Source organism: Aphelocoma coerulescens, chromosome 9 (genome assembly GCF_041296385.1).
Source record: "Aphelocoma coerulescens isolate FSJ_1873_10779 chromosome 9, UR_Acoe_1.0, whole genome shotgun sequence".
Taxonomy (NCBI): domain Eukaryota; kingdom Metazoa; phylum Chordata; class Aves; order Passeriformes; family Corvidae; genus Aphelocoma; species Aphelocoma coerulescens.
The window spans coordinates 24,333,278-24,348,880 of record NC_091023.1 but is presented as its reverse complement, the minus strand read 5'-3'; the positions used below and the strand labels follow the sequence as shown (position 1 = coordinate 24,348,880).

Genomic DNA, 15,603 nt, shown 5'->3' with positions numbered 1-15,603 from the left:
CAAAACCTGTAGGAAAAGTCGTATTTTTAAATATTAGTGACCTCATTTTTTAAGCTGAGGGAAGAGCTTGTTTTTCTTACACGTTCAATTCATGATTTGATGCAAGTGTTTCAAAACAGGAAGTGTGTTCTTCTCTTCAGCTTCTGTATTTTGAATAGGGAAAGAAAAAAGTTTGGCTCAATAATTTTAATTCCAAAAAGTAATCCCAGATCCAACATTTCTAAAGTTTTTATGATTATCATTGCAGGGTTTTCACAGATTAATGGCATATATTTGTGTCTTCCCTGTTAAAGCTTTGTGTTTATATACAAATGTGTATGAATATATGCAAATATATCTTAAAGGTTGGGCTTGATTCTATAATGTTAAGATTCCATAATTTTATGATTCTAAGTAAAAGCTCTGATGTGGGAAAAGAATTGGGATTTACAGGCTAAACTTATTACGACAAATAGGGGGAAAAAAAAGAAAATAAGGCTTAAATGAATGTTTTTCCTCCAAAAAGAGTTTAACACAAAAATATTTACAGCTGGATTATCTGAACAGTTGTGAAATCAAGACAAGAGCTATGGGTGGTACTTTCAGCCACAAACACCTGCCAGAAATTCTTTTGAAGAAAAAAAAAAATCCCTTTTATACAGTGTTTTTATATAGCATATCTACTCCTTTTATATAGTATATGGTATTTTTATGTTCTATATTTACAGAGTGGTCTCCTTGGTAGAAACTCTATTTATTTACACAGAATTCTTTGCAGGGATGAAGCCAGTGGCCATAGGAGAAAAAAAAGGTGAATATTCTTATAGATGGGAATAACTGCTATTCTTAAAATATGTGAGTTTTTTCCAAGTGGGAATTAATTTGTGGGAAGTCCTTTGCACAGGAATTAATTTGTGGGAAGTTCTTTGCACGTGATTCTGCTTCTGCTGGGGCAGTGGTGCCCTCTGAGCTGTCCTCATTGGCTTCATGACCTGGGAAATCTGGGAATGCTGGCCTCTGCTTTCCCAAATGGGCTGAAAATAAAGGATTGAGGAAATGAAATAAAGGAATTTCCAAAATCCCATTGTTTCCCTGAAGCCAAGGGTTTCCAGTTGGCCCTGGGCTCATTCAGCCCTGCATTCCTTTGATTGACTGACAGGTGATGTTGCAGCAGTCACTCAGTGCCTGTTTTAAGATGTTTTGGATGATTTGTCTGTGCTGGGATGATTCATTGCTCCACTTTTATTTCATAATAAAGAGAAAGTGGGAAGGATTCTTGTCTTCTCCTGCACTTCTGGCTGCACTGGGTTGCCTACCTGTGTCTGTGGCCTCTTTTATCCAGTCTTAAAGTTCAGGGAAAAAAAAAAAAAAGTGGAAAGGAACACAAAAACTTTATTAAATGAATCTCATTTTTTTATAATATTAATTTTAATAAAAATTTTATAAAATATTTTCATGAAAATCTTTCTATTGACTTTCTGCTGCCTGCAAGCTGTCTTCAATACCTGGCTCTGTCTGGAGTAAGTTTTTGGCACCTTAAAAGCAAATGTGGAATCTCTTTTTATCCAAAGCTTGCAGTATTTGAACTGTTCCTCTGTAGTTTGTCTTTCCTTCTTGTTTCATGCCACAGGATGGAGCCTCCTATGGAAAAAGGTGCTGCTGACTTGGAGAATCATGGAATCATTTAGGTTGGAAAAGACCTTTAAGGGCAGCAAGTCCAGCCTTTGACACTGGCCACCGTGCTGGGATTCACCCACTCTCCAGCAGGGAAACGCCACAAGGAGTTACACCAAGCACCCAAAGGTAAAGATCCCAATGGAATTTCTGCTCCAGAATGATCTCTTACTTCTCACAAAACACTGTTCTGTGTTAGGGAAGAGCAAGCAAAGTGAAATGGTGGTGGATGTGAGACACCACGTGGAATTTCCCACTTTCTTGGGTTCTGATTTATGAATGTTTATAATTTGTGCTTACAGAAGTCCTGAAGTCTAATTTCCAAAGGTGATGCTCCTGTACAGCTCTAATTGAAGCCATAACTTTTCTGAAAAGAGTCCTGTAAATGCTTTTCTGTGCTCTGCTCAGATTTATCCAAAGAATTCTTACAGCAGAGAAAAAAGCCCAGATTTTGGTGGGGTGTGTGCTTAGGACAGCCTGAAAGGCCCGAGGTGTGGAGCACTAAGGGATTAGCATCCTTAGATCACTTAATGCAGCATCAGAAGGAATATTAGAGGGCAAATCCAAAATTAATCATTCACTCTGAGCTGTAGATAACTGTATGGAAGTGCAAAAGGCAGAAAAATGTGGGAATGCTGAGGAGTGTGTGTGTGAACATCCATATTCAAGGTTTGTATTCACAGGGGAGGAGGTGTATTCTCACTCCATCAGGAATTTTGCCTCTTTAATCAACTTGAGACTCAAAATAGATCATAAAACATGAAAAAACCCTATTGTTACCATACAATCCAGCAGCCATGGCTTTAGCTTTATGTTAAAAATTAATTTAGGCCATTTAGAATACGTTGTCTGGATTAGAATATTTCCAGCTTTAAATAATCACTGAAACATCGTGATCAATTCTGGTCACTGTTTTAAAAAATATCTTTAGTTTTAAGTATATTTTTCTATCCCAGTGTTCAAAAATTGGATCTTATCTCTTTCACCTGGCCTGAATAATACATTTTCCATCTTGTTCACCACGTAGTTTCTGGTAGACTTTTAAGTTTGTTTTGATTTGCACTGCAAGGAACTCTGTGACTCAAATATGGAATTTCTGAAGAATCAATCTCAGAACTGCTCTTATTTGATGTTTTCTCTGGCCCTCTGGAGAAAAATGAGAGGATGCTGATGGAACTGGTTGGAAAAAATGGGATCTGTGGGGAAAAAGAGAAGGGTGACAATAGCAGAGAGAAGCTCTGGGGTGACATTTGATGAATAAATAGCACGGAGTGTTTAACACGTGAGAGGGTGAAGTGCAGTGAATGCAGTGAAAGATGAACAATTTAAAAATAAACAAATGGAAAGATTTTATCAGGTGAGCATGATGGATAAACATGGGGATGCATCCCTCAGACTGGGACAGGGGTAGGAGATAAACTGGAGGGATCTTAGGGAAGAGAGAGCAAATGAGTATTGGCAAGCATTGTTATTGATCAATTTATTGGGATTTAATAAACTGCCTCTTACCAGGTTAGGAATGTGCCTGTGGATTTCCTTCTGGCTCTGGCTGGTTGTACAGTGTTGGTTCAAAGTGCCTTGTGTGAGGTGATGACCCACAGAAACCCTCTCAGACATGAACCCTGGACAATCCCATCCCAACAGATTCCAGGGATTTAATTTTGGGACACAGTCCAGCTCATCCCATTTTCCACCACGTTCATTCCTAACTCTTTGAAATGAACCAGCCAGGACCCAAACTAAATGTTTCTTATGTTTTCACCGTTCATTAATCAACCCCTAATCTTACAAAGAGAAACCTCATTAGCTGGGCAACGATCTAATCTCTATAAACCTGAGTTTGATTGGTGTTAATTACACTTTTTTAGTTCTGTGCTTAATGAGCTCTGCCTTGGTCGTTCCATTCCTTGGCCTGGGATCACTGTCAGACTGATAATTATAGAATTACTTTGTCATCCTGTTTTTCTCTTTTCTGTTTTGACAAAACATGCCATTTCTTTACCAGTTCAGAAAATTCCTGGTTCTTGAAGAGGCATTAAAAGTCAGTGATCATAAAGAACTTGTTGGAAGCCTATGGAAGGAGCTGTTTCGACCTTTCTCATTTATGATGCCTCTGTTTGATAGCTGTGCTTGGCATCTTCAATTCCTTTTTGAACAGAAAGTTGACTCAGCATCTCATGAACAGACTGAACCACTTGTTTTTTGGCAAAATAACAGGTAAGTGACTACACAGTGAATTTATTTGGGTTAATTTTTCCCATTGTCAGGATCTATCCTGTGACATAAAATAGAAGCAGAGACAAAATCCAGAGAAACGGCTCAAATACTGCAAAGTTGGATAAAGTGGGATTTTGGCAGCTCTATCCCACATTTGATTTTAAGATCCCAAAATAAATTGCTGTGCATTAGTGAGCTTTCTGAACTTCAGGAGAGATGTTGTTTTTCTACTTCAAAAAGCTGATGGTGAAAAGCTTCATTCTCTGACCCTTCCCTGTCAGTTTTCCACTGTTTCCAGCTTCTGCTTCAGCTTCTTGAGGCTGGTTACCAGTTTCTTCTCCCAGCCACGGGTGCTGTCCAGCTGCTTTTGCTTCTCAAGATTCTTTCCATGTAATTTTGGTAGGTTTAGTTGCTGATTTTCTTCATTACTGGGGGCACCTGTAACTTCAGCCTGAGAAAGTGAATCACAGGTATAGCTTAGGTTAAAATTTCATCCATAAAGCAGAGGCAGAACCCCCGAGTATCTCCTTGGGCTGCCTTGCTCCATCCAGGTCTGTCCCTGCTCCTTTGTGCTCAGGAAAGGAAGGAAGTGAGAGGAACAGGACACCTCCAGAGTCACCCGACAGCAGCAAAGCTGCCAAGCAAAAAGAGCCTCTTGCAGGCACTCTTGTTCATCAGTCACAGCTTTGACAAGCTGCTAACTCACTCTCTCCAAGATTCCCTGCATCTCCAGGCAGGAAAGGAATGACAAATCAATGACAAATCACTCCAAGTTTAGGCAACAAGTTGATCAAAGACTCAGCAGCGATAACACTGCGATTCCTGGGGGTGGTGGGAACAATCCCAGCCTCGTCCTAAAATATCTTCAGCTCAGCTTTGTTGAGGCTTTCAACCCCCCTGAAATCCAGGCAGTCCAAGGGACTGGCAGGGAAAAGAGAAGCCTCAAACACGAGTTTGTTTGACATCAAAGCTGAGCTCCCACATCTGCCAGGGTGTTTTTTGTCTGCCTCCCCCTCGTGCTGCTGCTGCCACTCGCTGGGTCCCTGTCCCTCTCTGCAGAGATGCTCTGACTCAGTGCTGGTGACTTTGAAACTTCAAAAAACCCAAACTTTGCAGCTTTTCCAAGTGGTTATAACTTGGTTTTTAATGCTTGTGTAGAGCCAGATTTTGGCTGTGTAAATTTTGGAGTCCCAGAGTCACTTGAGCGACGATCCACATTTAGGAGAAAACAGCTTTTTGGCATCCCTTGGCAATCTTATTTTATGAGGGTACTTTGTTCCTTTTTTCCCTGTCTGCTTACACCCCAGTGTGGAGGAGACAGCAGTGTATAAAAAGAGAAGCTAATGCCGTGTAAAATGGAGAGGGCTGCTCAGTGATTGCATGGAACAGGAAGGATTTCCTTGGAAAATTCACAGGCACTCAGTGTTTTATTGCTGCAGAGCACGGACTGAAAAAAAAGACACCATGTGCCCCAGGGATCAGCCATTCCAGTGTGTAAATACAGGATCCCATACGTGCCACCCGTTGTTGGCAGGTATTTGTGGAGGTTTTTTACAGTGCTGTAAGAAGACTTGAAGAACAGTGAGTCTCTGTCAGCTAATAAAGCCTTTATCTCCATGCTTTTTATGGATTCCAGGGGCAAGAGATGAGATGTGCATGTACTGGTATTGCTGTCAGTACCAGTTTGGGTTCTTACACCCAGGCATTAAATTTTTTGTGGAAAACAGCCCTCAGACCATCAGAGTGGAATATGAATAGCTCTGATATTTCAGTGAGTTATTTTTAGCCTGGAAAATTCAAAATGTTTGTTTGTGATTCCGAGGCAAAGAGGATATTCCTGGAATAAAACTCTTGGTGTTGATGTGTTGAGCACCTTTGAGGTGATCCAGTGTCACATTTGAATTCCCCTTTTATAGGTGTCCAGGACATGGACTCACACTGGGGACTCTCCCTCTCCTTTCCGTGCTTGCTGTTGCCTTGACTCGGAATCCTCCCACACCAGGAACTCGGCTGACCAAGCAAACCATAATAATTCCCTTATTTAGGTGAGTATTCCCTTTCTGGGGTAATCCTGATGATGAAATCCTACCTGTGTTTTCCAAGTGAAATGAAAGAGCAGTCAGTGTCATTAAAATCTGAAGAAAATCAACATCCAAAGCCACGAAACTCAAGCTGTGGACTCCTGGCCCTCTGTTTCTTTCCTTGACCTTTCAGCAGCAGTAAAAGTGCTGTGTCATGAACTTACCTATTAAACCAATTTTAAACCACATTAGAACTTAATGAAATCTGCTCAGGCCACTTATTTTTTCATGTATTTGCTGTGTATCTAATGCCATCTTAATTAATTTTACCCTTCGACTGAATGGGAAATGCAGTGGAGTGACCATGAGGTGTGACTTTGTGCCACAGCACAATTCATTTTTGTCTCACTGCTGTTAAAGTTTGATGTGTGGAGGCTTTAATTTAGTAGCTCTCATGCACTGAGGATGAATAGCATAATTCTATTTTTTATGTTATAATAGATGACCATAACACACGATGTGCATACTGATTAATATGTTATTTTTATAAGAATGCCCTAATTTAGTTTATTTGTTTTAGAGAATGCCCAAAATTCAGTTCATAGTTTTAATGGCAAATAACAGGAATTTAGTTAGCAGTGCTCATTTCCTTGCAAAGTATTTGCCCAGGAAAGTACAGACACAACATCCTGTTTATTTATCCTCATTTATTAGACTTTGGCCTGCAGTAGCTTGGAATTTAACTATTTATAAAGGTGTCCTATGTGTCCATGGACTCGAAGATGAAAATTCATTAACTATGTTGTAAAGCAAGCTTTAATATTTGGAAAATCCAGTCCAGGGATATTTTTTCTGTGCCACAGATTCATTATTTCAGTATCTTTTTCAGAACAAAGCAGTGCAATAGTAAATCAGCATTTCCACAGACAGTTCTTGATGCTCTCGGCTGCATTTGCTGTTTTATCACATGAATCAAAGGTGTAACAGCGAAACTCCAAATGACAACTCAGGCTCATTCAGCTAAAAACCAATCTACTGAAGAAAGAGGAGAAATCAAAGAGAAAATGGGGATGAATTGCACTGAAATAGCAGAACTCCATAATGATCAGCCTGGTTTCATGTTTATTGAGCAAGCACACAACCAACTTAGCAGCTCCAAATGCAGGAGCAGCAAAACCAGAGCATACCCAACCCTCTTCATGGAGGTGGTCATTAAATATTTCTGGGGTTTTTCCACAGAAGGCCCCTCCTCAGTGACTGAGTGAACACTCTGTGGAACACAATTCAATATATTTCCAGTCAATAGAAAAATCTGGTGCCTAAAGCAGAGCTAAGGTGGGATTGAAGTGTTCAGGTCAAAAATTGCTGGGCCCAAAATGCATCAGTCCCAGTTTATGTTCCAAACACCTCATGGTTTGGGGCCTGTGGATGGGATTCAGTGGCTGTGGAGACTTTGGGATTTTGGGGCATAACCTTTTAAACTTCCTGTGGTTGAGGGAGTCTTGGAATCTGAGCCCTCTGTTTCCTCAGTCCTGGTCCAACCACTGGTTTGCAGCATCAAATAAAAGATGAGAGGTGGGAGAAATTGCACCTCTGGGAATCCCAGAATGGCTTGGGTTGGAAGGGGTCTGAAAGATCATTTCTTTTCAACCCTCCTGCCATGGGCAGGGACATCTCCCACTGTCCCAGGCTGCTCCAAGCCTCGTGAACCTGGCCTTGGACACTTCCAGGGATCCAGGGGCAGCCACAGCTTCCCTGGGCAATCCTCCACCTCTGCTTTTCTGCCTTCCATCAAAACACTGTCACGGTGTTGGACTCGCTGAGTTTGTAGGACAGGGGCCAGTGTCCATCTTCAGGAGAGGTTTCCAGGCCTCACATTTCCTTCTGGCTATCATGTTCCTTCATTGAGGATGGGGCAGCAGCTCAGACCCTGACACCCTTCCTGACTGAACACCCCATGAGGCCACTCTGTGTTTCCACCTCTCATTCCTTCTGGGAAAAGTTTCAGATTTCAAAGTTCCACCTCAATTTTTGACTCCTCTTCGTGCAGAGCAGGGTTGGAATTGACTGAACAGCACTTGAGAGCTTCATTTTGTGGCTGCTGACCCTCTTTGCAAAGGCTGGAACTGCACCCAGCCGAACACTGCTGAGCATTCTCTACATCATTTTTATTTAAAATATTCTTTTCAGTCTTACTATTCGCTCTCTACGGTCTGCAAGGCCCAAATCTGTCTGTAATTTCCCTGGTTTTTTAGGGATTTCTCTTTCTCTTCTTACTGTATCCATGATGTTTTTTCTTCTGTTGGAAAGGTTCTGCGTCATCCTTTCATGCTGGGATTTTGAAATGCTTCCCCATTTACATTTCTCTCTTTCAGGTCAATCTCCCCTGATTTGAACAGCAGTTACCCTCTCTTCATGCAGGTAAATGAATTTATCATTCGAATAGACTTGCAAAATACTTTTATTTTCTCATGGCACATTTAAATATTATCAGTCCTAAAAAATATCTCAAACAGTGTGTGAATATTCAAGTTGCTAATTCATAATGTTTATGAATTATCCTGTTTCCTGTGTACTAAGCCAAGTCCAATTTGCTTAATTATTGGTTAAATCTTACTCTGACTGTGCTACATTTAAAGAAACTGAATCTTTGATGAAACTTTTGTGATAACTAATTGCCAGCCAAAGAGAGGAAAAATTCGGTGTTGGAGAAGTAACAAATGGGATTTTGCTGTCATAATTTTCTTGTGTGGTGCATGCTTAATCCTGTGAAATCACTATGAAATTGCCATTATTCCTCTTCAGTACAGTGCCCAGAAATTCTTTGATACCATCTTTGCAGGTAATTTACTCCAGAGAAAAAGGAGGTGGTAGAACACGATGTAGTGAAACTTCTGTAAAATCCGATTTTGTGTTTCAGGCCACTCAGGGCTTGGCAGGGCGCTCCTTTAGCACTGGATTTGCTTCTGTGAGCTCCCAGCTCTGTGTGCACTGTCCCATCCATGACCCCATTGCCTTCTCCCAGGAATATTTTGGGAACAATGCCCAGCCCTGCAGGGACAGCAAGCTCACGTGGGGAGGGCTCGCACTCAGCTGGGCTTTGGGGCAGCGTCCGTCACTGTCACCACCATCCATCCCCTGTACTGCCCATGAATTATTTACCTGCCTCTAATCCCTGAAATCCATGAAATCTTGGTCTCTGTGATATTTGTGGCTCAGGGTGTCACAGGTGTCACCCTGAGTGTATAGACACGGATCAATCCCTGCCTTTGGTGTGTTCCTGGCAGTTTAAATCCCTTTGACTTCTCTTCCCCTTGTTCTCTCAGTTCCCTCCTCTCCGTCCACAGCGAGGTTTAAGTGGAATGTTCAGGCATTAGGGGGTAGGGTTGAGGGCAGAAGGGTTCCTCAGAGATCGAGGCACGGTGCTGAGAAAAGAGAGGGAAGAGTATGTTGCTATTTCTGCCTTCTTGTGCTTTATCTTTAAAAATTCCCCACCAAAACATCCTCTGGCTATGTTGGAACAGCTTTCTTTCTGGAGTGACTTAAAAGGGAGAAGCAGAGAACAATAAGCTCCGTGTGAAAATAAAACAATGGAATTTCTGCAGCCTCAGCAATATTGCTAATTCCCTCTGCAGCCCAAGGAGAGCATGGAGCTCAGAAAGCAGCTGAACTGAAATTTCCCAAGGGCTCCTTTCTGGGCAGAAATACTCAGTGTTCCTGTTTCTCTTCTGGTTTGTGGTAACTGAGCAGTGCTTTTTCAATGTGAGGATCACATTTCAGCACACTCATGAATGTCTGTCCGTGTACCTGCTCACTTTAGTGCACTCCAGTTGTGCCTCTGAGGTGATTTTCATCTGTTAATTGTGGCACTTCTAGATGCAACCACAAAACCACAGGATTTAGACATGAGACTGCTTTAAATAAACCCTGAAGTTACCAAGTGTCTGCTACCTTGAAGCAGCCCTCTGAAGTGATTTTTGTTTTCCATATTTGCTCAGGAAAGCTGCAAGGAACGTCGTAGAAGATTTTATTTCAGTCTTCCCTAATGATTCATAATTAACTTTGAGGGAAAACGATACTTTTAACTTCAGATTTTCATCACACGTCAAAACTGATCACTTAGTCATGGTAGAGCTCTGTTACCAAAATTCCACAAAGAGAGGGGCTGTTTTTAGTCTTGGTTTTCCATACCTGACTCCAGAGATGGGAAGAAGGGGATGGCAGCAGTGCCTGTCCTGCAGCAGGGACGCTGAGGTGTGGAGAAGGACCAGGGAGCAGAGTTCAGCACTGAATTCTGCTTCTCTTGGCCATTATGTGACCGTAAGATATTTTAATTCTCTATTTATACTTTAATATTAAACAAAATTGACAGGAAGATCACTAAAAACCAGCCCCAAACACAAGTCTTAATTCCATTAGAACCATCCAGTAGGGGAGGTTCGGGTGGATCCCAGGGAAAGGTTCTCACCCCAGAGGGTGCTGGGCACTGCCCAGGCTCCCCAGGGAATGGGCACGGCCCCGAGGCTGCCAGAGCTCCAGGGGTGTTGGGACAGGGTGGGGTTGTTGGGTGCCTGTGCAGGGCCAGGAGCTGGGCTGGATCATCCTTTGGGGTCCCTTCCAACCCAGCATGTTCCAGGATTCTTTGATTCTGTCAGGTTTGGTTTTGGTGTCACCTCTTTGCTGCAGATCTGAGGCTCAGAGCCACTGTGGCATCCATGAGGACAAGGAGTGGAAGGTGGATGTCTGGTGTCTGTGTCCCACATGTACTCAAACCTTACCAAAGGTAACACTTCTATAAATTGTCCACAAAGGCAGCAAAACTTGCCCAGTTGTGGGGCAGACACAATCAGTTCCTTCTTTAAAGATGCACTTTTAGGTCAGGAGGAGTTCAAATCCTGTGCTTAGAGCATGGGAGAGACAAATAAAGTTCATTTGTCACTCATTTGATTTATTTAACCCCACTGAAATGAGCAGATTGAGTCCAGAGGAAGAGTGGAATAACACAGGGTTTAATCAAACCATCTCTCATTTCTGCTTGAGCTCACTTCTGCTTTTCTGTTTTGATGCTGGCTGCAGATAGTCTGCTGAAGCAATAAAGGCTTGTGTTGTTTAGTACAGAATTGTTAAAAAAAATTAAATCCTGTCTGGATCATTGTGCACATTATTTTGAATATTACACGAGTGTCTCTCTTGATGCAAGCAAATTAAATTGCTTTCATGTATAGAAAACATAATTATGCTCCACAAGGGACAGTGCAGTAAACACCATGTTTCAATGCTCCATATGCATTTAAACTATTGATTAAAGATGCAGATAATCTATTTTGCATCATTTTGTCAGATTCACTTCCTAGGAATCTGGGGCTGCTGCCTGTGCTCTGAGCTGGTGGCACACCAAGGGATTCCATAGATTTAAACCACAGAAGGCAACTGGGGGCATTATTGAAATGGATTCCCTGAAATGGAGGCAACTCCCTCACCAAACATCTCCAAAAACCAAAGGAGGAATTTCCTGTAGAGAAAATATTTTGTTAAAAATATTTTTTTTTAAATAACGTTTTTATTTTAAAAATAACTTTCCTGAAGGTAAAATATTTTGTTAAAATCCTGTTGATAAAATCTGGGCAACAAGAGGGAAAATGATGCCTTCTGTATTTTTAAAACACTGTGGTTGAGCTCAGCAGTTATGAACCAATGGCTCTTACCTCAGTATTTAGTAAATTAACTGAAAAATAACTATAGAATTTTAATGAGAATGACATTCCAAGGATAGATTGCAGCAGTCCCAAAAGGAAAATTTTCTTTCCTCCAGGGTGTCAACAAAATGACAGATAAAGGAGAAGTGATCCTTACCATTTATTTGGGCTTTTAAAAAGCTCAGGTGCCTATTAAGAAAACTTAGAGTAATCACAAGGCAGGTCATAATGAACTTCCATAGCTTAGCAGCTGCTTAAGGAACCAAACAAAGAATGGAATAAATGGGATTAGCCAGTTGGAAACTGGGCTGAAGACTTAATTCTGGTTTCGTGTCTGATGGAGGTTTATGGCTTGGGTGATGTGTTGTCATTTTTACACTCAAGATTCAGATAACTGGGCACTGAAAGGTCCTCACTATCCATCAAAAGCAACTCCTCATTTTGTTTTTTAGCAGCTTTACTCAATTACCAATAACTGTCATCCCCAGAAAATCTAAATAGCTGTAGAAGGGGAAAGTTTTTATTACCTGATTGATGGAGAATATTTTCAAGTCTGCAGTTTACACTGCTCCAGAGTAAAAAATCCTCCTTTATTTATTTGATTTTAGTATTAGGCTGACAGCGGGTGTAATAACCAATTTGCATTTGGATACAAACGTGTAATTAAAAAAATCACAGATTTTATGGGGGAAAAAGCATTTATGGCAGATCATGGAGTTGATGTTCCTGTCTAAACAGAAAATTCTCTGCTTTGTGCAATTTTTGGAGCTTGGAAGTGACAGTATCGAGCATTTAATGAGCTTTGTTCTCCCAGATATGGGAGATGTTGGGAACTTGGTCATGCTGGAGCTCTTCAAACGATCTGGAAGGGCAACAATGAAATCTTTTCCTCAGTCTGAACACAAGGAGATGCTTCACATCCCAAGATCTGCTCCGTTTCCAGTCTGCAGGCTGTGAATCCATGTGTGTGCACACAGGGAGAGGGGAGTGCACGGGGGGCAGTGGGCAGAAGGTGTTTCCTGTCTTGGATGCACATTCCCAGAGCTGCCACATCTCGGGGAAGTTGCAGGGCAGCTGTCAGATGGGTAAAAATAGGCAGCAAGGCAAGAGGGTGAGGAGCGTTCCAGAAAAAGCATTTTGAGTGAATATTGAGGAAGAAAGGCTTCTAAACCAGAGTATGAGAGATGAGGAATGGTTTTACTGGCAGTGGGTAAAGGTGCTGCTTCACTGGAGATTGGCAGAGCCAGGCAAACATCCCTGAGGCAGCAGCAACAGCAGAGCTAATTTCATCCAGAGGAGTGTCTCGGAAGTTAAGCTCAATTATGTTAATTGGTGAGACAGTTCAGGATGGGGAGCGGTTGGAGTGTCGGCTTTGAGGGTTATCCGAAGAGGCAAGTGCTCTCTGTGGGGCAGTGGCACCTGTCTGAATTTCAGGGCACTCCAGATTTATGAATTTCAGTTCCTCGATGAGCTGCTCAAACTCTTTTGAAGCCTCAGAATCCCCTAAACGCCTCCTTTGTTTATAGACCTGCATTGTCACAACTCTGCTACTCTGGACTCATCTGGGTTTTGGATCACTGTAAAGGAATGGTTTAGGCTGGACCTCAGTGACTTTATAAAGCTGCAGCTTTTGGTTTTGTCATTAGTATGGAAAGGATTCTTTCACTGTGTCAAATCCCACAAATTATTGATTTTTATCGTAGCTTTGAAGGGGCTTCTCAGGCTCGTGGATCTTTTCAGGTTGAATGCTGGGCAGGCTGAACTCGTGTTTGATGCTGTGTGAAGTTCTGTTTGTATCAGCCAGGGTTGAACGGAGGGTGAAGATGTTCTATCAGTGCCTCTCAGGATGCTGCTGTTTAATGATGCAAGCTGCCTTTTATTTGATTAGGGACTCAGTGCTATCAAAACAGCCATGCAGCTTTTATTACAGGTGTGCAGAGAGGCTGCTCTGTTCTGTTCCTCGGATGGATGAGTTGTTTTTTACACAAATCTCTGGGAGCACCTTTGTTCCTCATTATTTTGGGAGGAGGCCACCCAGCGAGCTGTTCCAGTGGAACAAAAAAAAAAGGTGTTTACACGTACCTGGGGAGGGTGGCTTGGTGTCACAACAATAATAAAATATGCTGATGTGATCTTCAGATCATTTTCACGGGTGGAAACAGAGACTTCTGCTCCTGATGGGATCCTGCTGATGAATAATCAGCTCCATATCTCAGCGAGGTAAACACAATCTGGGGCTGAATGGATACCAGGGGAAATCCTTCATGTATTTTCATGAGTCTTTGTGCACGGGTGTTATTCTTAGATCCTTTTCCAGCAGGGTTCTTTCCCTTGCAGCCCACTCCTTTCCAGCAGCGTGGTGCTGCTGGAGCAGCCCTTTCCTGAGCACTGCTCTGGGCTCTCCACGGGCAGGGAAGGGCCCTGAGAGAGGGGCTGGGCATGCAGCATCCTCATGGATGGGCACTGGCCACAATCTTGGAATAATTTGGGTTGGGAGGACCCTCTGGGGATCATCCAGTCCAACTCCCTGCCAAGGCAGGGTCTCCTGGAGCAGATGACACAGGAATGAGTCCAGGTTTGGAAAGTCCCCACAGAGGGAGCCTCCACAGCCTCCCTGGGATCTGTTCCAGTGCTCTGTCCCCATCCGTGCAGAATTCTTCCTCATGATGAGGTGGAACTTGTTGTCTTTTAATTTATGGCTGTTGCTCCTCATCCTGCTGCTGGACACCACTGAAAAGAGCCTGGCACCATCCTCCTGACATTCCTTGGAGATATTTATGTGGATTGGTGGGATCCCCTCTCAGCCTTCCCTTCTCCAGGAAAATCAGGCCCAGCTCCTGCAGTCTCTCCTCCTCAGAGATGCTCCAGGCCCCAGATCATCTCTGTGCCCTCCTCCTGACCCTCTCCAGCAGGTCCTTGTCCTTCCTGAACTGTGGAGCCTGGAATTAAAAGTGATGTTCCAGATGTGCCTCAGCAGGGCAGAGCAGAGGGGGAGCAGAAAGAGCCAGAAGCAGCTCAGAAAAGGGAGGTGAAGGAGCAGAATCTGAAATAACCACAACATTCCTCAGCAGGGAGAGATCCAGCAAAGAGTTATCCCAGCAGGGATCGTGGGGAAGCAGCTCTGCCCAGGCTGGCAAGGAACTGATACAAAAATAATGTTTGCAGTGCTATTTTTAATACCAAAAAAGCAACATTTTAGAACTGGGCACTCAGCTGCCACTTCCCATGGAAAAGATGAATGGCTGCAGTGATGCAGGTACAGGTTGAGCACCAGATCATCCCAATTTTCAGGCATTTTTCTGGAGAGGTGATACATGTCTGCTGACACAGCTTTCCATGGGATCTTTTCAATACTAATTATTGCAGAAAACATTCAATAAGTAAAGCAATTTATCTCTTCAGCTCAGCCCCTCACACGGGCCTGAATTCTGTCCCTGATGTGCAATCAATGCAATTCTGTCATTGCAGCATAATGCAGTTATGTCTAAATAGGTATTTTCAGGCCATGATAAAATCAGCTGGAACGGTAGAAACCATTTAGAAACATCAGCTAATTAGGGAAACTTTATAAAACTTTATTTCCCTCTCTTAATTTTCTTGTCCTACCTTGTTTTTACCAAGCAAAGCCCTCCCTTCAGTACCCTAAAGGAGATTTGTTGGCTTTAATTCTGAGGTCTCTACTAAGAGAGGGTGTAAAAGATGCCATGAAATGAGAAAAAAAACAGACCTAAGAGAATCTTCTTAGTAATGAGTCTGCCCCTAGCTGTGACTGTAGCACACTGGATTAAGTTCCAGTGATGTCCCAGTTAACTAGGAGAAATATTAAATGCCATAAAGACGTCCTTGGTATTTGAGAATCTTCTAAAAAGGATATTTCATCTAAGCCATGAGTTTTTGGAAATTCTGTCGGGATTACTAGATGGAGTTACACCAGCTTTGCAAAAATGCTGGAAAGTAGGGCAGTATTTTAGTCAGGAAATGTTGAGCAACTGCCAAAAAATTTGTGTTGCTTCAAC

At 42.5% G+C, this 15,603-nt stretch overlaps 1 long non-coding RNA gene across 1 annotated transcript; it reads left to right on the top strand.

The window, feature by feature from the left end:
- Positions 1-1,625: 1,625 nt before the first annotated feature.
- LOC138114904 (uncharacterized) lies at positions 1,626-8,312 on the top strand. Its single transcript, XR_011152871.1, has 4 exons — positions 1,626-1,782; positions 3,659-3,870; positions 5,787-5,915; positions 8,267-8,312. It is a non-coding gene; the product is annotated as an uncharacterized lncRNA (long non-coding RNA).
- The last annotated feature ends 7,291 nt before the right edge of the window (positions 8,313-15,603 follow it).